The sequence below is a fragment of the Cupressus sempervirens genome, chromosome 2 (assembly GCF_028749045.1).
Source record: "Cupressus sempervirens isolate cs-2001-9-10 chromosome 2, ASM2874904v1, whole genome shotgun sequence".
Lineage (NCBI taxonomy): Eukaryota > Viridiplantae > Streptophyta > Pinopsida > Cupressales > Cupressaceae > Cupressus > Cupressus sempervirens.
The window spans coordinates 556870990-556892147 of record NC_143119.1 but is presented as its reverse complement, the minus strand read 5'-3'; the positions used below and the strand labels follow the sequence as shown (position 1 = coordinate 556892147).

The 21158-nt window shown below is 43.3% G+C and overlaps 3 pseudogenes; all 3 read left to right on the top strand.

The window, feature by feature from the left end:
- The first annotated feature begins 219 nt into the window (after positions 1-219).
- Positions 220-1506, top strand: LOC149573831 (18S ribosomal RNA; annotated as a pseudogene).
- A 704-nt stretch (positions 1507-2210) lies between these two features.
- Positions 2211-2366, top strand: LOC149573830 (5.8S ribosomal RNA; annotated as a pseudogene).
- A 52-nt stretch (positions 2367-2418) lies between these two features.
- On the top strand, positions 2419-4688 carry LOC149573829 (25S ribosomal RNA; annotated as a pseudogene).
- Positions 4689-21158: the final 16470 nt, after the last annotated feature.

The following is a 21158-nucleotide window of genomic DNA, read 5'->3' as shown; positions in this document are numbered from 1 at the left end:
CCCTGTTTTGCCCTCTCTAGTCGATGATGTAACACTTTCCTCTTGTGTGAAATCTTTGAGCATTGTGAGTCCTGCATGTGCTGTGAACATCATTCTTGTTGATTGTGTGGTAGATTATGTTTGGATGCATGACGAAGTGAATGAAAATTTTGATTTCCCATTGCGATAGGCATCCCTTGGCTGTAGCAAGTCTTGGGGGGTCCCCTCATTGTTAGAAGCTACCTAGTCCATCCTGCAAGTATTTATATGCTTGTCTCAAAGATTAAGCCATGCATGTCTAACTATGAACTATTTTAGACTGTGAAACTGTGGATGGGTCATTAAATCAGTTATAGTTTCTTTGATGGTACTTTGCTACTCGGATAACTGTAGTAATTCTAGAGCTAATACATGTACCAAATCCCAACTCTTAGAAGGGATGAATTTATTAGATAAAAGGCTGGTGCGGGCTCGCCCACTATTTCAATGATTCATGATAACTCGACGGATTACATGGTTTTTGTGTTGGCGATGCCTCATTCAAATATTTTCCCTATCAACTTTCGATTGTAGGATAGAGGCCTACCATGGTGGTGACAGGTGACAAAGAATTAGGTTTGATTCTAGAGAGGGAGCCTGAGAAATGGGTACCACATCCAAGGAAGGCAGCAAGCATGCTTGAAGACAATCAAGAACGAAAGTTGTGGGCTCGAAGACAATCAAATACCATCCTAGTCTCAACCATAAATGATGCCGACTAGGGATCAACAGATGTTTCTCTAAGGACTCTACCATCACCTTCTGAGAAATCAGAGTGTTTGGGTTCCAGGGGGAGTATGGCTGCAGTGCTGAAACTTAAAGGAATTGATGGAAGGGAACCACTAGGAGTGGAGCCTGCAGCTTAATTTGACTCAACACGGGGAAACTTACTAGGTCCAGACATAGTAAGGATTGACAGATTGAGAAATCTTTCTTGATTCTATGGGTGGTGGTGCATGGCCATTCTTAGTTGGTGGAGCAATTTGTTTGGTTAATTTCATTAATAAACGAGACCTCAGCCTACTAACTAGGTACGCGAAGGTTCCCATTTGTGGCCAACTTCTTAGAGGGACTATGGCCTCCTAGGCCATGGATGTTTGAGGCAATAACAGGTCTATGATGCCCTTAGATGTTTTGGGCTGCATGCACACTACACTGATGCAACAAATGAGTTTCTCTCCCTGGCCCAAAAGTTTTGGGAAATCTTTCCAAATTTGCATCGTGATCAGGATAGACCATTGCAATTATTGATCTTCAACGAGGAATTCCTAGTAAGTGTGAGTCATCAGCTCACGTTGACTATGTCCCTGCCCTTTATACACACCGCCCATCGATCCTACTGATTGAATGATCTGATGAAGTCTTCAAACCATGGGGATGATGGCAGTTCCTATCGGTGATGTCATGAGAAGCTCATGAACCTTATCATTTAGAGGAAGGAGAAGTCATAACAAGGTTACCGTAGGTGAACCTGCGGTAGGATCATTGTTGGTTTGAGACCCTGAATCATGTAGTGGATGGAGCTGGCCTCCTCCCTACCCCCAAAATCTCAGTGACATGTAGACACTTGGCCCTACAGTGATGTGTTGGATGGCTAAGCTATAGGTCTAGCGCCATCAAGGTTGAGGGTCACATTGAATGTCGTGATCGAAAGCATGGATTCCTCGTGGCGAGAAGAAGAGACTCAGATGTAATTTGGATTAGGATCGGTGCCTTCGAATGATGTCTATGTTAGAGCGAGAGGTCTCTTCTTGGTTGTAGTTCAAATGGGGTCTGGGCCTCATCCTGTGTTGAGATTTCATGGTCTGATCACATGCACAACATTGTGCTAGGGATCTATCATTTCGACGGAAAAAATTTGAGACTACCACAACCCCCCGTTGCCTTGCCCAGGTGTGTTGACTCGTCACTTGGAGCATTCTATGTTTAGGATGGGTGCACTCACATGATTTGTGGGGTAGGGGCCCTGTCCATTGACATGGCTCTCCCATGCATCAACTCCCACCTTTGTGAGGTGATGGGTTGTGGACACACCACAGTGTTCCTCATCGCACATGTTGGGTGCTCAGGGTTTGGGATGTGTCAACACCCAACACACGGGTGCATTGCACACCTTAGAAATCTAAAGAATGAACCATGATCCAACACCTTGCATGCTTAGGTCACTGAAAGAGAAAACATAACAAAATCATGACTCTTAGCAATGGATATCTGGGCTCTCGCCAGGGTGAAGAATGTAGCGAAGTGCGATACTTAGTGTGAATTGCAGAATCTCGTGAATCATCAAGTCTTTAAATGCAAAGATCGGCATTGGTTTGTGCTGATTGAACAATTCCTCACGAGGAACTTTATTCTGGGTTTAGTCACCCACCACAGTGTGGGCATGTTGCATCTCTATCATGTCCTCAAGTCAGGCATGAATACTCGCTGAGTTTAAGCATATCAATAAGCGGAGGAAAAGAAACTTACCAAGATTCCCCTAGTAATGGTGAGAAAACCAGGATGAGCCTAGCATGAAAATCGATGGCTGCACCTATCAAATTGTAGTCTGTAGAAGCATCCTCAGCGACGGACCAGGCCCAAGTCGCTTGAAAAGGGGCACTAAAGAGGGTGAGAGCCCCATTGGGCTCGGACCCTGTCGCATCATGAGGTACTGTCTGTGAGTCGAGTTGTTTGGGAATGCAGCCCTAATCGAGTGGTAAATTCTGTCCAAGGCTAAATATGGGTGAGAGACCGATAGTGAACAAGTACCACAAGGGAAAGATGAAAAGGACTTTGAAAAGAGAGTTAGAGAGTGCTTGAAATTACTAAGAGGGAAGCAGATGGAGGCCGACGATGTGCCCCGACCGAATGTGGAATGGTTTGAGCCGGTTTGCCATTTAGTTTGGGGGTCATGCCAACGCGGGCTGTCCCGGTGGCACAAGCAAGACCTTCTAGTTGCACAAATACTTCTATCGCGTCGGTCAAGGAGCAAAGCATGTGAATTTATAGTGGGCTCTTGGGCACCTATGCGTTGGTGGTGTTGGCTAGTGGGCTTTCCATCAAACCCATCTTGAAGCATGGACTAAGGAGTCTAACATGTGTGGGAGTTGGTGGGTTGGGAAAACCCATGAGGTGCAAGGAAGATGACTGGCAAGATCCCCTCTCAGGGGGTGCACCACTGACCGACCCTAATCTTCTGTGAAGGGTTTGAGTGCGAGCACACCTATTGGGACCCGAAAGATGGTGAACTATGCCTAAGCAGGGTGAAGCCAGAGGAAACTCCGGTGGAGGCCCATAGCGATACTGACATGCAAATCATTCATCTGACTTGGGTATAGGGGCAAAAGACTAATCAAACCATCTAGTAGCTAGTTTCCTTCAAAGTTTCCCTCGGGATAGATGGAGCTCACGTGCTAGTTTTATTAGGTAAAGGAAATGATTTGAGGCATCGATGGTCCCTGCGGATGCTGACACAATGTGATTTCTACCCAGTGCTCTGAATGTCAAAGTGAAGAAATTCAACCAAGCGCAGGTAAATGGCGGGAGTAACTATGACTCTCTTAAGGTAGCCAAATGCCTTGTCATCTAATTAGTGATGTGCATGAATGGATTAATTAGAATCCCACTATCCCTATCTACTATCTAGCAAAACCACAGCCAAGGGAACGGGCTTGGCAGAATCAATGGGGAAAGAAGACCCTATTGAGCTTGACTCTAGTTTGACTTTGTGAAATGACTTGAGAGGTGTAGAATAAGTGGGAGCTTTCTGTGCAAGTGAAATACCACTACTTTTAACTTTATTTTACTTATTCCGTGAGGCAGAGATGGGGCAATGCCCTTGTTTTTTTGGCCTTAAGGTGCATCTAGGTGCACTAATCCAGGCGGAAGACATTGTCAGGTGGGGAGTTTGGCTAGGGCAGCATATCTATTAAAAGATAATGCAGGTGTCCTAAGATGAGCTCAACAAGAACAAAATCTCGTACGGAACAAAAGGGTAAAATCTCATTTGATTTTAATTTTTAGTACGAATACAAACCATGAAAGCGTGACCTATTGATCCTTTAGACTTTTGGAATTTGAAGCTAGAGGTATCAGAAAAGTTACCACAGGGATAACTAGCTTGTGGTAACCAAGCATTCATAGTGACGTTGCTTTTTGATCCTTTGATGTTGGCTCTTCCTATCATTGTGAAGCAGAATTCACCAAGTGTTGGATTGTTCACCCACCAATAGGGAATGCAAGTTGGGTTTAGACCATCGTGAGATAGGTTAGTTTTACCTTACTGATGATCTGTGCCATGATAGTAATTCAACTTAGTACAAGAGGAACTATTGATCCACACATTTGGTCATCGTGCTTGGTTGAAAAGCCAGTGGCATGAAGCTACTATGTGTTAGATTATGACTAAACACCTCTAAGTTAGAATCCATCCTAGATGTAGTGCATATCCCTCTCTGGCTGCATCGCAACCCATAGTAGGGGTGCTCTCACACTCCTAGGGGCCCTTGTCATTGGCCATCTCCAATTGGCACATTAGCCCATTGGAGCAACCTTGGATATTAATTTCAAGTGATCGACGAGAAGAATCTTTTGCAGATGACTTAAATAAGTGACGAGGTATTATAAGTGGCAGAGTGGCCTTGCTGCCACAATCCACTAAGATTCAGCCCTCTGTCGCCTCGATTTGTAAAACCCTTTTAAACTCTGAAGTAGGTGGGGTTTGTAATTTAGGCAAGGGTGAGCAAATCTTCCAAGTGCCAAATTTTAGATGGGTGGGGTTTGCAAATTTTTTTGCGAGGGCATAAAAATCTCTCAGGTTCCAAATTCCTGGTGGGTGGAGTTTTGTAAAAATTTCTGCGAGGGAAAAAAATCTCCCAAGTGCCAAATTCTTGATAGGTGGGGTTTTTAATTTTTGCCAGGATGAAAAAATCTCCCAAGTGCCAAATTTTGAGGGGGTGGAGTTTTGTGAAAATTTCTGCGAGGGCCAAAAAATCTCCCAAGTGCCAAATTCTCAGTGGGTGGGGTTTTGTAAAAATTTCTACGAGGGCGAAAAAATCTCCCAAGTGCCAAATTCTTGGCAAGTGGGGTTTGTAATTTGCGCAAGGGCTAGAAAATCTTCCAGGTGCCAAATTTTGAGTGGGTGGGGTTTGCAATTTTCATGAGGGCAAAAAAATCTCCTAGGTGCCAAATTCCCTGCAGGTGGGGTTTGCAATTTTTGCAAGGGCGTAAAAATCTCCCAGGTGCCAAATTCCTAGTGGGTGGGGTTTGTAATTTTTGCCAAGGTGGAAAAATCTCTCGAGTGTCAAATTTTGGGCGGGAGGGAGGGTTTTTGTAGAAATTTCTGTCAGGGAAGAAAAATCTCCTGAGTGCCAAATTTCGGGCAAGTGGGGTTTTGTAAAATTTCCATGAGCAGGAAAAAAAATCTCCCAAGTCCCAAATTTTGAGCTAGTGGCGTTTGCAATTTTTGGAAGGGAAAAATAATCTCCTAAGTGCCAAATTATTGGCAGGTGGAGTTTCATGATTTTTACGAGTGCAAAAAAATTTCCTCAATGCCAAAGTTTCCTCGAGGGCAAAAAAGTCTTCCAAGTGCAATTTCCATGTGGGTTGGGTTTGTAATTAGTGCAATTTCAAGCGGGACGGGTTTGCAATTTCTGTGAGGGTAGAAAAATCTTCCAAGTCCAAATTTTGAGCGAGTGGGGTTTCATAATTTCCAAGTGCCAAATTTCGAGCGGGTGGGGTTTGTAAATTTCATGAGGGTGAAAAAATCTTCCAAGTCCAAATTTCGAGCAGGTGGGGTTTGTAAATTTTTGTGAGGGCAAAAAAATCTTCTGACTGCAAATTCCAGGTTGGTGGATTTTGTAATTTTCGCGAGGCTAGATGACTCATGTACGTGATCCAAAATTAGTTAACTTGTTTTTTTGGTTAATGCCCAAAGTTTTGAACTTAAACCGAGTTGGCTACCCTGACTTGAATCACCTCCAAATTTTTCAAACAACCCATGTCACCATGCTCGACTTGATTCTAAGTGCCTCGAGTGATGTACGTGGTCCAAAAGAGGTCAACTTTTTTTTGGGTTAATGCCCAAAGTTTTCAACTTGAACCGTGTTGGCAACCCTGACACAAATCGCCTCAACTACCCCAACCCCAACTCGAATCGCGTCGAGCCTTAACTGCCTCCAATTTTTTTGCACGAATCATGTCACCATGCTCAACATGATTCAAAGTGCACTGAGTCATGTGCGTGATCCAAAGGCGGTCAACTTTTTTTTATGGTTAATGCCCAAATTGTGTCGGCAAACTCGACTCGTATCGCCTTTTTTCACAGGACTCATGGTACTGTGCTCGACTTGGTGCCTTGAGTCATGTACGTGATCCAAAAGCAGTTAACTTCTTCCTTTTTTGGTTAACACCCAAAGATTTCAACCTGAATCATGTCAACAACCCTGACTCAAATTGCCTCAAGCCTTAATCACCTATAATTTTTTCAAACCACTCATGTCACCACGCTTGACTTGATTCTATGCACCCCAAGTCATGTACGTGATCCAAAAGTGATTAACTCTTTTTTTGGCTAATGGAAAAAGTTTTCGAATTAACTCACCTACCCCGACTTGAATTGCCTCGAGCCTTAACTGCCTCCAAATTTTTTTTGCTTGACTCATGTAACTGTACTTGCCTCTATTCTGAGTGGCCTGAGTCACTTACATGATCCAAAACTGGGTAACTTTTTCTTTTTTCTTTTTTCTCTTTTTTGTCAAGTCCCAAAGTTTTGAACTCGAATAGAGTTGGATACCCCAACTCGAGTCATCTCCAAATTTTTTGCACGACTCATGTCACTGTGCTCGACTTGATTCTAAGTACCCTGAGCTACGTACGTGATCCAAAAGTAGTTAACTCTTTCTTTTTGGTTAATGCCCAAAGTTTTCAACCCGACCCGGTTCGGCAACCTTGACTAGAAGTGCCTCAAGCCTTAATGGCCTCCAATTTTTTTGGATGATTCATGCCATCGTCGACATTTCGCTCGAATCATGTCACCCAGGGCACCTCAATGCTATGTGACCCGAGCCCTGTGCGCGATCCAAAATCAGGTAACACTTTTTTTTTGAACTCCCAAAATTTCATTCTTTTTTTCCTTACAGGGCCTATCATGATCTCTTTTTATAAAGAAAATTCTCAAATCAGATCGTTTCGGCTACCCTACCTTGAATCTGGCTAGCTAGGCATAACACCTCGAGTCGGCTTGGCAATATGTGAACCAAAACCTGTGCATGATCCAAAAGTGGGTAACTTGTTTTTTTTTTTTGTAATGCCCAAAATTTAGCACTTTTTGTTGTACAGGGCCTCCTGTGATTTTTTTTTTTTCCTTAGTTGACCCACTCTAGCGACCTAGTCAGGTCGCTTGAGGCTAGGGTGACAGAGATGGGTTGACCTAGTTGGGTGACCCAAGTTGGGTCGACCCAGGCATGCGATCCTGGCTAGGGACACCAAGTCAATTTTATAAGTTTTCTTGCCAATTTTGCTAGCTAGGTCATCTCACCAAGTAATCTAACCATGTGGTCTTTGCCAAATCACCCCACCAAGTTGCCTCAAATAATTGACTCTTTAAGTCCACTCACAGCTCATCAAGCTAGCTCACCAAGATGACTTACCATCTCACTCACCAGGTTGCCCCACTAGGTCACCTCTTCTTTAAGACTACTCACCATGTCGACTCTCCAAGTTAGTTCACCGAGTCAACTATTTAGGTTGCCTCACCAAGTCGACTCCTTAAGTTTGCTCACCAAGTTAGCTCCCTAAGTCAGCTCACCAAGTCGACTCACCTAGACATTTTACCACCTTTCCCTAGCAAGTGTGCTTGCAATGTTGCCCCACTGAGTTACTTCTCTAAGCCCACTCACCTTGTCAGCTCACCAAGTTAGTTGTTCAAGTACATTGCCAAGTCAACTTTTTAAGTTTGCTCACTAGGTCAGCCCACCCAAGTCGGCTCTTTATGTTTTCTCGCCAAGTCAGCCCACCCAAGTCACATCAGTGAGCTAACGCGCTGAGTCACCTCACAAAGTTGACTCTTTAAGTGTGCTCACCAAGTCATCTCACCAAGTCGACTCACCATCTCACCTTGATAAGTTGGCTTTCTGAGTTACCCCACCAAGTCGCCTCTTTAAGCCTGCTCACCATGTCAACTCGTTAGGTCGGCTAACCAAGTTAACTAATCAAGTAGGCCCACCAAGTCACCTTAAGGAGCTAACTCAATGAGTCACCTCATCATGTTGACCCTTTGAGCCTACTCACCAGGTCACCTCACCAAGTCGACTCGAGTACGTTGCAAAGTCAACTCTTTAAGTTTGCTCGCCAGGTTGACTCGCCAAGTCAGCTCACCATGTCATCTCAATGAACCAACTTTCTGAGTCGCCTCACCACGTTGGCTCTCTAATTCCACTCGCAAAGTCACCCCATCAACTCACCCCGTTAGGCCCATTCACCATGTTGGTTCGCTAGGGTGGCTCTCCATGTTAGCTCACCAAGCCAACAATTCAAGCATGCTCACCAAGTCTACCCCTAGGTCATCTCCCTAGGTTGGCTCACAAGGTGGACTTGAAAAGTTTCCTTAATGAGTTGACTCTTCAAGTTTGCTTGCTAGGTTGACTCCCCAATTTGGCTCGCCAAGTCAGCTCACCAAGTTCTATCGCCAGGTCGCCACCCTAGTATGGCTCACCATATCATCTAAATGAACTAACTCACCGAGTCGCCTCACCAAGTTGGATCTTTAATTCCACTTGCCAAGTTGCCCCACCAACTTGCCTTGTTAAGCCCACTTGCCATGTCAGCTCGCCAAGCTGACAATTCTAGCACGCTCACCAAGCTGACTCTTGCAATTTTCCCACCAAGTGGGTTTCACCTTGCCAGGTCAACCCCACAAAGTTGCCTCAATGAGTTGACTCTCTAAGTTCACTCACCAAGTTAGCTCAAGCATAAGTGTCGAGAAGTCATTACAGATTTTTAGTGGAAAAATATGCTAAAAATTTTCAGGCTCACCATTGGAGGCCTTAGAGTTCCTAGATGAGGTAGGAAAAATTGAGGGAAGGGTGCATGTGCCGTTCTGAGCCTATAGATCAGGAGCTTGCACCAAGTGGACTCTTTAAGTTTCCTCATCAAGTCGAGCCACCAATTACTCTCACCAAGTTGACTCTTTGAGTTCATTCATCAAGTCACCAGAACAAGTACTCTCACAAAGTCAACTCTTTCAGTCCATTCATTGAGTAACGCCACCAGGTCGACCCAACAAGTACTCTCACCAAGTTGACTCTTTAAGTTCATTCATCAGTTCACCCTGCCAAGTTCTCTCACCAAGTTTACTCTTTAAGTCTTCTCATCAAGTCGATGTAATATACTCCCCTAATTTGAACTTTGACTTGTAGAAATTTAACTTAAAGAATATTGTCAAACACTTTGTATGTAAACTCATAAAGCTGATTTCCTCAATAAATTTCTTTCCAATGAGTAGATTTACGAACAACTATGAAGTGACATTAAAATCCATAATACACATCATAACATTTTCACAAACACTTGGCACACATTCAATAGTATATGAAAAATCTGGAAACTCTTTCAATCTGTTGATAAAAGTGTGATTTTTAAATGTAGATGTGCACTTATAGCTGCCTTAAAAGATGCAACAACTATTCAAACTTGTATTCAACAATTATTATGCAAAGTATCAAAATTTGACAGAACAAACCTGGAATTAGTTGCCGTAGTATTTTGCAGATGTAGTCGACAGCCCTCTAAACTTCTAATTAGCCAAAAAAAAAAGTAAACTTGATACCAACACTGTTCACGCCGTACTGTAGCAAAATATTGTTCATGCCGACTATAGCAAAATACTGTTCATGCGGCACTATAGCAATAACTAACTTCAGATCTGCACCTCAAACCCTTGTAAATTTCTTTATGTGAATGCCCCAAATGAAACCCAGTGTGTTTCTTGAAGTGAAAACACCCTTGATCCTCCTGACTATGTCTTCCAACAGTGAAGAGAATGCTAGCAAAGAGGGATTCCATCCTCCAAGCCCGATAATCAGATATCTAGCAACATAACATTAATCTTCATCCAAGCATACAAAAAAAAAGCTCTTCTATTTCTTTTATAGTGTTGTCATAGGAGCTCAATCCTTCGTTTTCTCAATGTGGGATAAAACATAACTCCCTTTATGTACCTTATGTCTCCAATGTGTTATAAAAATAAAGGGAACTCTTTTAATTTAAATATTTCCCACAAACTATAGTCTATGCATTAATAAATTTAAATATTTAAATTTAGCTTTATAAAATGGCTTTATCAATGCATAACAAATCTTATCAATGATAAATAAGTTTTCCTGTCAATTTTAAACAATTACCATCAACATACCACTGTGACTGAATGTTCGGCCATGTCCAAGATGACTTACTATAAATAGTAAGTATGCCCAAAGTTGCCCCATAACCCCTCAGAAAGACCTACAACTGAAACTATCTAGGCCAAATGGCCTCTAAGCCCCTTTAATGTCCTAGTTAGCCTACAGGACTGTGGGGAAATAGGCAAATGAAAACATCAAGCTATGAATGCTAGAAAGGGGACATTACAGTCGAGCCACCAAGTACTCTCACCAAGTTGACTCTTTAAGTCCGTTCATCAAGTCACCCCACCAAGTACTCTAACCAAGTTGATTCTTCAAGTGCATTCATCAAGTCACCCCACCAAGTACTCTAACCAAGTCGATTCTTTAAGTTTGTTCATCAAGTCACCCCACCAAGTACTCTCACCAAGTCAACTCTTTAGGTCTATTCATCAAGTCACCCTACAAAGTCGACCCTTTAAGTCCATTCATCAAGTCACCCCACCAAGTACTCTCACCAAGTCAACTCTTTAAGTCATTTCATCAAGTCACCCCACCAAGTTGATTCCTTAAGTCCATTCATCAAGTCACCAGAACAAGTACTCTCACCAAGTTAACTCTTTAAGTATGTTCATCAAGTTACCCCACCAGGTCGGCCCACTAAGTACTCTTACCAAGTCAAATCTTTAAGTCCGTTCATCAGTTCATCCCACCAAGTACTCTCACCAAGTTGACTCTTTAAGTTCGCTCATCAAGTCGTGCCACCAAGTACTCTCACCAAGTCTACTTTTTAAGTTCTTTCATCAAGTCACCCCATCAAGTACTATAACCAAGTCAATTCTTAGAGTGTGTTCATCAAGTCACCCGACCAAGTACTCTCACCAAGTCAACTCTTTAGCTCTGTTCATTGATTAAACCCACCAAGTACTCGCACCAAGTAAACTCTTTAGGTCCATCCATCAAGTCACCCCACCAAGTTGACCCTTCAACTACATTCATCAAGTCACCCCACCAAGTAATCTCACCAATTTTACTCCTTAACTCTGTTGATCAAGTCACCCCACCAAGTACTCTCACCAAGTCAACTCTTTAGGTCTATTCATCAAGTCACCCCACCAATTACTCTCACCAAGTCAACTCTTTAAGTCCTTTCATCAAGTCACCCCACCAAGTTGACTCTTTAAGTCTATTCATCAAGTCACCTAAATAAGTACTCTCACCAAGTTGACTCTTTAAGTCCGTTCATCAAGTCACCCCACCAGGTTGGCCCACCAAGTACTCTCACCAAGTTGACTCTTTAAGTTCATTCATCAAATCACCCCACCAGGTCAGGCCAGCAAGTACTCTAACCAAGTCAACTCTTTAAGTTCATTCATCAAGTCACCCCACCAGGTCAGCCCACCAAGTACTCTCACAAAGTTGACTCTTTAAGTTTTTTCATCAACTCATCCCACCAGGTCAACCCACCATGTACTCTCACTAGGTTGACTCTTTAAGTCTGTTCATCAAGTCACTCCACCAAGTACTCTCACCAAGTCGACTCTATAAGTCTCTCCATCAAGTCACCGCACCAGGATGAGTACTCTCACCAAGTAAACTCTTTAAGTCCATTCATCAAGTCACCCCACCAAGTATTCTCACCAAGTCAACTCTTTAAGTTCGTACATCAAGTCACACAACCAGGTCGGCCCACCAAGTACTCTCACCAAGTTAACTCTTTAAGTGCATTCATCAAGTCACCCCACAAGGTCATCCCACGAGGTACTCTTACCAAGTCATCTCTTTAAGTCTATTAATCAAGTCACCCCACTAGGTCAGCCCACCAAGTACTCTCACCAAATTGATTATTTAAGATCGTTCATCAAGTCACCCCACTAGGTCGGCCCACCAAGTACTCTCACTAAATTGACTCTTTAAGTGCATTCATCAAGTCACCCCACTAGGTCGGCAAACCAAGTACTCTCACCAAGTCGAGTGTTTAAGTTACTTCATCAAGTCACCCAACTAGGTCGGCCCACCAAGTACTCTCACCAAGTCGAGTCTTTAAGTTCTTTCATCAAGTCAACCAACCAGGTCGGCCCACCAAGTACTCTCACCAAGTTGACTCTTTAAGTCTGTTCATCAAGTCACCCCACCAAGTTGGCCCACCAAGTACTCTAACCAACTCCTCTCTTTAAGTCCTTTCATCAAGTCACCCCACAAAATACTCTCACCAAGTCAACTATTCAAGTCTGTTCATACAGTCACCCTACCAGGTTGACCCACCAAGTCGACTCTTTAAGTTTTTTCATCAAATCACCCCATCGGGTCGGCCCACCAAGTACTCTGATCAAGTTGACTCTTTAAGTCCATTCATCAATTCACCCCACCAAGTTAGCCCACCAAGTACTATCACAAAGTTGACTCTCTAAGTTCGTTCATCAAGTCACCTCGCCAGGTCAGCCCACCAAGTACTCTCACCAAGTTGACTATTTATGTTCATTCATCAAGTCACCTCGCTAGTTTGACCCACCAAGTCGACTCTTTAAGTTCATTCATCAATTCACCCCTCTAAGTCAACCCACCAAGTACTCTCACCATGTCAACTCTTTAAGTCCGTTCATCAAGTCACCCGACCAGGTCGGCCCACCAAGTACTCTCACCAAGCCAACTCTTTAAGTTCATTCATCAAGTCACCCCACAAGGTTGGCCCACCAAGTACTCTCACCAAGTCAACTCTTTAAGTTCATTCATCAAGTTACCTTGCCTCTTTGGCCCACAAAGTACTCTCACCAAGTCGACTCTTTAAGTTCATTCATAAAGTCACTCTGCCAGGTTAGCCCACCAAGTACTCTCACCAAGTTGATTCTTTAAGTTCATTCATCAAGTCACCCCACCAGGTCGGCCCACCAAGTACTCTCACCAAGTCGACTCTTTAAGTTTGTTCATCAAGTTAGCCCACCAGGTCAGCCCACAAAGTACTCTCACCAAGTTGACTTTTTAAGTTTGTTCATCAAGTCAACTCGCCAGCTCAGCCCACCAAGTTGACTCTTTAAGTTCGTTCATCAAGTCACTCTTCCAAGTCAGTCCACCAAATTGACTCTTTAAGTTCGTTCACCAAGTCACCCTGCCAGGTCAGCCCACCATGTACTCTCACCAAGTCAACTCTTTAATTTTTTTCATCAAGTCAGCCCGCCAGGTCGGCCCACCAAGTACTCTCACCAAGTCAACCCTTTAAGTTTGGTGATCAAGTCACCCCGCTAGGTTGGCCCACGAAGTTCTCTCACAAAGTTGACTCTTTAGGTTCATTCATCAATTCACCCCACCAGGTTGGCCCACCAAGTACTCTCACCAAGTTGACTCTTTAAGTTCATTCATCAAGTCACCTCGCCAGTTCGACACACCAATTACTGTCAAAAAGTTGACTCTCTAAGTTTGTTCATCAATTCACCCTGATGGGTTAGCCCACCAAGTACTCTCACCGAGTCACCCCACCAATTTGACCCACCAAGTCAACTCTTTAAGTTCATTCATCAAGTCACCCGACAAAGCTGGCCGACCAAGTACTAGCACCAAGTTGACTCTTTAAGTTCGTTAATCAAGTCATCTGACCAGGTCAACCCACCAAGTACTCTCACCAAGTTGACTCTTTAAGTTTGTTCATCAAGTCACCCCACCAGGTTGGCCCACCAAGTACTCTCACCAAGTTGACTCTTTAAGTTTCTTCATCAAGTCACCCTGCCAAGTCGGCCCACCAAGTCAACTCTTTAAGTTTGTTCATCAAGTCACCCTGCCAGGTCGACCCACCAAGTCAACTATTTAGGTTCATTCATCAAGTCACCCCAGCAAGTACTCTCACAAAGTCAACTCTTTAAGTTCATTCATCAAATCACCCTACCAAGTCTGACCGCCAAGTACTCTCACAAGGTCGACTCTTTAGGTTCATTTATTAAGTCACCCTGCTAGGTCAACCCACCAAGTGGACTCTTTAAGTTCGTTCATCAGGTCACCTGGCTAGGTCGGCCCACCAAGTCACCAAGTACTCTCACCAAGTTGACTCTCTAATTTTTTTCATCAAGTCACCTTGCTAGGTCAGCCCACCAAGTTGACTCTTTAAGTTCGTTCATCAAGTCACCCTGCCAGGTCAGCCCACCAAGGCAACTCTTTAAGTTCGTTCATCAAGTCACCCTGATAGGTTGGCCCACCAAGTACTCTTGTCAAGTCAAATCTTTAAGTTCATTTAGGCTAGGAAAGTCTGCTAGGCAAGTCATCTCACCACTAGGCTAGCCAGCTCTTCTCGCTAAGGCATCTCACCATGTGGGCTCGCCAAGTCACCCCAAAAAGTCACCTCAAGGAGTTGACTCTTTAAGTTTTCTCACCAAGTCAACTCACCACATTGACCTACCATGTCACCTTACCAAGTTGCCCCACCCAGTCATGTCTTGAATTCTACTCACCATGTTGGATTTCTAGTTCGATTCCCCAAGTCAGCTCACCAAGGTGGCTCACAAGTCAAAAGTTCAAGTGCGCCCACCAAGTTGAGTCTTTAAGTTTGTCCACCAAGTCTGCTCGCCAGGTCGGCTCACCAAATGAAGATGTCTCACCCAGTTGACTTACCATCTTTCCTCACCGTTAATTTACTCCCGTGGCTCATGAAACCATGCCACCTAATCGATGTCAATTTTTGGCTCCTTTGTAAAGTTTAGCAAAAACGGGGTAGTGGATAGCTATTTAGTTACATTTTTCAATGAATTGATTTTTTTAAGGCACTTGTTTGTGTGAATGCATATTTTCGAATGCAGAGCAAGCCTTGCACTAATATCTTATATTGGAGAGGTAGTGTGGTCGAAATAAAGTAGAGTCATAATTTTCAAATCGGGTAGCCTTGGATATAAAATAGAAGTTGACCCATTCTAGCCGAGCCATAATTTTCAAACTGGGTTGCCTACAATACAAAATTCAAGCCGAGCCAATGCCAATCTTTGTCTCTATTGACAACCTCATCAAAAATGGGGTCGTGGATGGCTATTCAATCACATTGTTCATTGAATTGGGTTTTCAGGCACTTTTCCACATAATGTACATTTCTAATGTAGAGTAAGCCTTGCACTAATAGCTTATATAGGGGAGGTAGTGTGCTTGAAAAATGGTGGGTGAGCTAGCCTGGCCAACCCGATCTGGGTGAGCCAGACTGGCTGACCTGATCTGGGCAAGCCATTCTGGCCGACCCGATCTGGCTGACCCAATCTGGACAAGCCAGCCTTGTCAACCTGATCTGGGTGAGCCATTCTGGCCGACTCAATCTAGCCGAGCTATTTTCATCGACCCAATCTGGCCGAGCTCCAAAAATAATGTCATGGATGGCTATTTGGTCACATTTTTCATTGAATTGGATTTTTAAGGGATATGTCCATGCTATAACAGATTTCAAATGTAGAAGGAGCCTCACACTAATAGCTTATATAGGAGAGGTGGTTGCTGTGAGCCTCTCCCATGCCCCTTTCATTGATTCAACATTAGTGTTTAGGTGCATCGGATTGTTGGATTCTCAAATAGTGTATGCTAATGTTAAATCAATGAAAGGGGCATGAAGGGATCTCTGAGTGCTTTTCCTTTGCTCTCCTTTAGATCATGTTTTCCAATGACTCAATTTTGGAAAAGTTGAGGCAGTGGTTACCGATCCATGGTGTGTCTTTTTGGTGATTTTAAAACTTGATCTAAATGTGAGCCCTTGTCTAGCACTCCAAAGTTGCTTGGTATAATGGCAATTTGCTATGGGTAATCAGTGCTCTAGCAATTTGTCATGGTGTACTTATCATAGCTACATGGGAGCTTTAATATTGAAAGCTCTCGGCAAAAAATGGTGGCCAAGCCATGCTGGCTGACCCAATCTAGGAGAACCATTCTGGCTGACCCATTCTAGCCGACCCAATCTGGCTAAGCCATTTTGGTTGACATGATCTAGTTGACCCATTTTGGCTGACCTAATCTGGCCAAGCTATTTTCGTCGACCCAATCTGGCTGAGCTCCAAAAACAGTGTCATGGATGGCTGTTTGGTCACATTTTTCATTGAATTGGATTTTTAAGGGATTTTTCTGTGCTATCACATATTTCAAATGCAGAAGGAGCCTCACACTAATAGCTTATATAGGAGAGGTGGTTTCCATGAGCCTCTCCCATGCCCCTTTCATTGTGTCAACATTGGTGTCTAGGTAGATCAGATTGTTGGATTTTCAAATGGTGTATGCTGATGTTGAATCAATGAAAGGGGCATGAAGCGATCTTTGAGTGCTTTTCCTCGGCTCTCCTTTAGATCATGTTTTTTGATGACTCAATTTTGGAAAAGGTGAGGTAGCAGTTACCGATCCATGGCATGTCTTTTTGGTGATTTTAAAACTTGATCTAAATGTGAGCCCTTGTCTAACACTCTGGCATTGCTTGGTATAATGGCAATGTGCTATGGGTGCTCGGTGCTCTAGCAATTTTCTCATGATGTACTTATCATGGCTACATGGGAGCTTTAATACTAAAAGCTCTCGACAAAAAATGGTGGCCGAGCCATGCTGGCTGACCTGATCTGGGTGAGCCATTCTGGCTGACCTGATCTGGGTGAGCCATGTCAATCAACCTGATATGGGCAACCCATTTTCGTCGACCCAATCTGGCTGAGCTCCAAAAATGGTGTCATGGATGGCTGTTTGGTCACATATTTCATTGAATTGGATTTTTAGGGGATTTTTTCGTGCTATCACAGATTTTGAATGTAGAAGGAGACTCACACTAATAGCTTATATAGGAGAGGTGGTTGCCACGAGCCTCTCCCATGCCCCTTTCATCGATTCAACATTGGTGTCTAGATGGATTGGATTGTTGGATTTTCAAACAGTGTATGTTGATGTTGAATCAATGAAAGGGGCATGAAGTGATCTCTAAGTGCTTTTCCTCGGCTCTCCTTTAGATCATGTTTATCGATGACTCAATTTTGGAAAGGTGAGGCAGCAATTGCCAATCCATGGTGTGTCTTTTTGGTGATTTTAAAACTTGATCTAAACATGAGCCCTCATTTAGCATTCTGTTGTTGCTTGGTATAATGGCAATCTAATATGGTTGCTTAGCGCTCTAGCAATTTGTCATGGTGTACTTATCATGGCTACATGGGAGCTCTAATACCGAAAGCTCTCAGTGAAAAGTGGTGGGCAAGCCATGCTGGTTGACCCAATTTGGGCAAACCATTCTGGCTGACCCAATCTAGCTGAGATGTTTTCGTCGACCCGATCTAGCCGAGCTCCAAAAATGGTGTCATGGATGGCCATTTGGTCACATTTTTCATTGAATTGGATTTTTAAGGAATTTTTCCGTGCTATCACAGATTTTGAATGCAGAAGGAGCCTCACACTAATAGCTTATATAGGAGAGGTGGTTTTTGTGAGCCTCTCCCACACACCTTTCATTGATTCAACATTGTCGTCTAGGCAGATCAGATTGTTAGATTTTCAAACGGTGTATGCTAATGTTGAATCAATGAAAGGGGCATGAAGTGATCTCTGAGTGATTTTCCTCAGCTCTCCTTTAGATCATGTTTTATGATGACTCAATTTTGGAAAAGGTGAGGCAACAGTTGCCGATCCATGGCATGTCCTTTTGGTGATTTTAAAACTTGATGTAAATGTGAGCCCTTGTCTAGCACTCTGGTGTTGCTTGGTATAATGGCAATTTTCTATGAGTGCTTGGCACTCTAGAAATATTTTTATCGCAACTACACGCGAGATTTAATACTGAAAGCTCTTGGAAAAGAATGGTGGCCAAGCCATGCTGGCTGACCCATTCTAGGCGAGCCATTCTAGCCAACCTGATCTGGCCGAGCCATTTTCGTCGACCAGATCTTGCCGAGCTCCAAAAACGGTGTCGTGGATGGCTGTTTGGTCACATTTTTCATTGAATTAGATTTTTAAGGGATTTTTTCGTGCTACCACATATTTCAAATGCAAAAGGAGCCTCATGCTAATAGCTTATATAGGAGAGGTGGTTTCCACAAGCCTCTCCCATGCCCCTTTCATTGATTCAACATTGGTGTCTAGGAAGATTTTTAGATGGTTTATGCTGATGTTGAATTAATGAAAGGGGCATGAAGTGATCTCTGAGTGCTTTTCCTCAGCTCTCCTTTAGATCCTATTTTCTGATGACTCAATTTAGGAAAAGGTGAGGCAGTAATTATCAATCCATGGTGTGTCTTTTTGGTGATTTTAAAAATTGATCTAAACGTAAGCCCTTGTCTAGCACTCCAGCATTGCTTGGTATAATGGAAATTTGCTATGGGTGCTCGGTGCTCTAGCAATTTGTCATGGTGTACTTATTGTAGCTACGTGGGAGCTTTAATATTGAAAGCTCTTTGCAAAAAATGGTGGTCAAGCCATGCTGGGCAACCTGATCTGTGCAAGCCATGTTGGCCGACCTGATCTGTCCTAGTCATTTTCATCGACCTGATCTTACCGAGCTCCAAAAATGGTGTCATTGATGGATGTTTGGTCACATTTTTCATTGAATTAGATTTTTTAAGGGATTTTTCCATGCTATTATAGATTTTGAATGCATATGGAGCCTCGCACTAATAGCTTATATAGGAGATGTGGTTGCCGCGAGCCTCTCCCATTCCCCTTTCATTGATTCAACATTGGTGTCTAGGTGGATCAGATTGTTGGATTTTCTAACCATGTATGCTGATGTTGAATCAATGAAAGGGGCATGAAGCAATCTCTGAGTGCTTTTCCTTGACTCTCCTTTAGATCATGTTTTTCGATGACTCAATTTTGGAAAAGGCGAGTCAGTGGTTGTCGATCCATGGCGTGTCTTTTTGGTGATTTTAAAACTTGATCTAAACATGAGCCCTTGTCTAGCACTTTGGTGTTGCTTGGTATAATGGCAGTTTGCTATGGGTGCTTAGTGCTCTAGGAATTTTTCATGGTGTACTTATCTTGGCTACATGGGACCTTTAATACCAAAATCTCTAAAAAAAAAATGGTGGTAGAGCCATGTTGGCCGACTCAATCTAGGTGAGCCATGCTAGTTGACCTGATCCGGCCAAGCCATTTTCATCGACCCGATCTTGCTGAGCTCCAAAAATGGTGTCATGGATGGCTGTTTGGTCACATTTTTCATTGAATTGGATTTTTAAGGGATTTGTTCATGCTATCATAGATTTCAAATGTTGAAGGAGCCTCACACTAATAGCTTATATAGGAGAGGTGGTTGCCACAAGCCTCTCCCATGCCCCTTTCATTGATTCAACATTGGTGTCTAGGTGGATCAGATTGTTGGATTTTAAAATGGTGTATGCTGATGTTGAATCAATGAAAGGGGCATGAAGTGATCTCTGAGTGCTTTTCCTTGGCTCTCCTTTAGATCATGTTTTCTGATGACTCAATTTTGAAAAAGGTGAGGCAGTGATTTCCGATCCACAGCGCATCTTTTTGGTGATTTTAAAACTTGATCTAAACAAGCTGCCGAGGAAACTCCAAATGCCGAGCCGGTATCTTCCTCTATCAATGTTAATCAACCTAACATTGCAATCCCCACCTGTCTACCATGGACACTCCAAATGCCAAGTTGATCTCATCCTCTGTAAATTTTAATCAACCTAACATCACAAATCCCATCTAGCTACCATAGACACTCCAAATACCAAGTTTTTGTTACCATGCCATCATACTCGGACTCCTAGATGATCAAGGCTAACATTGTGTCTACTCCTCTCAAGTAAACCCCAAAAAAGGCACCAAGGCAAACGGTATTGTCAAGTCATCCTACCCGAGTTGTTCTGCCCGATCTCCAAAAGTTGGCTATTTCACTACCTTGGCTCCATGAATTCACATCTCCTAACTGATGACAATCTTTTGCTCCTCTGTCGACCTCATAAAAAATGGGGTCATGGATGGCTATTTGGTCACATTTTTCAATGATTTGGATTTTTAAGGCAGTTGTCGGTGTGTTCATTAATTTCTAATGCAGAGCAAGCCTCGCACTAATAGCTTATATAGGAGAGGTGGTTGCCATGAGCCTCTCCAATGCCCCTCTCATTGATTCAATGTCAGTGTCAAGGTGGATGTATATGTCAAATTTTGAAATGGTGGGCATCGACATTGAATCAATTAGAGGGGCATGAAGCCCACCCTCAAGGTGCTATTCCTTGACTCTCCTTTAGATCATGTTTTCTTGTCACTCAGCTAGCACAATTTTAGAAAAAGGTTTGGTAGTGGTTTCCAGCCCTCACCATGTCTACTTGGTGATTTTAAAACTTGATCTAAAATGGGAGCCCTCGTCTAGCATGTCAGTCCGATGTTTCTCTGGTATTGCATCAATTTTTGCTATCGGCGTGAATCCCCCAATGAATGCCTACCCTTGGACTGTCTCTTAGATCACCTTCCTCAATCACTCAATCTACGCAATTATGGAAGAGACTTGGTAGTGGTTTCCATTCTACAGTGCATCTATTCAACAATTTCAAAGTTGATCTAATGGCGAGCCCTTGTCTAGCCATGAGGTGGGTGCTTGGCACTCTAGCAATTTTTTGTGTGCCTATCGTGGCTACAATGGGAGCTTTGATAAAAAAAGATCTCGATGACCCTCCCCAATAGAATTAGAGCTGGTGTTCGAGAAAGACATGTTATTCAGATTTTGAATATTGGCACCAGCATTATTTCTATTGGGAGGGCTGTGAAGCCATCTCGATTGCTATGTGAGGGCTCTCTAGCCAGAGTCATTCTCTTTGCAACAACTTCTTTGGCACAAAATTTTTGGAATGG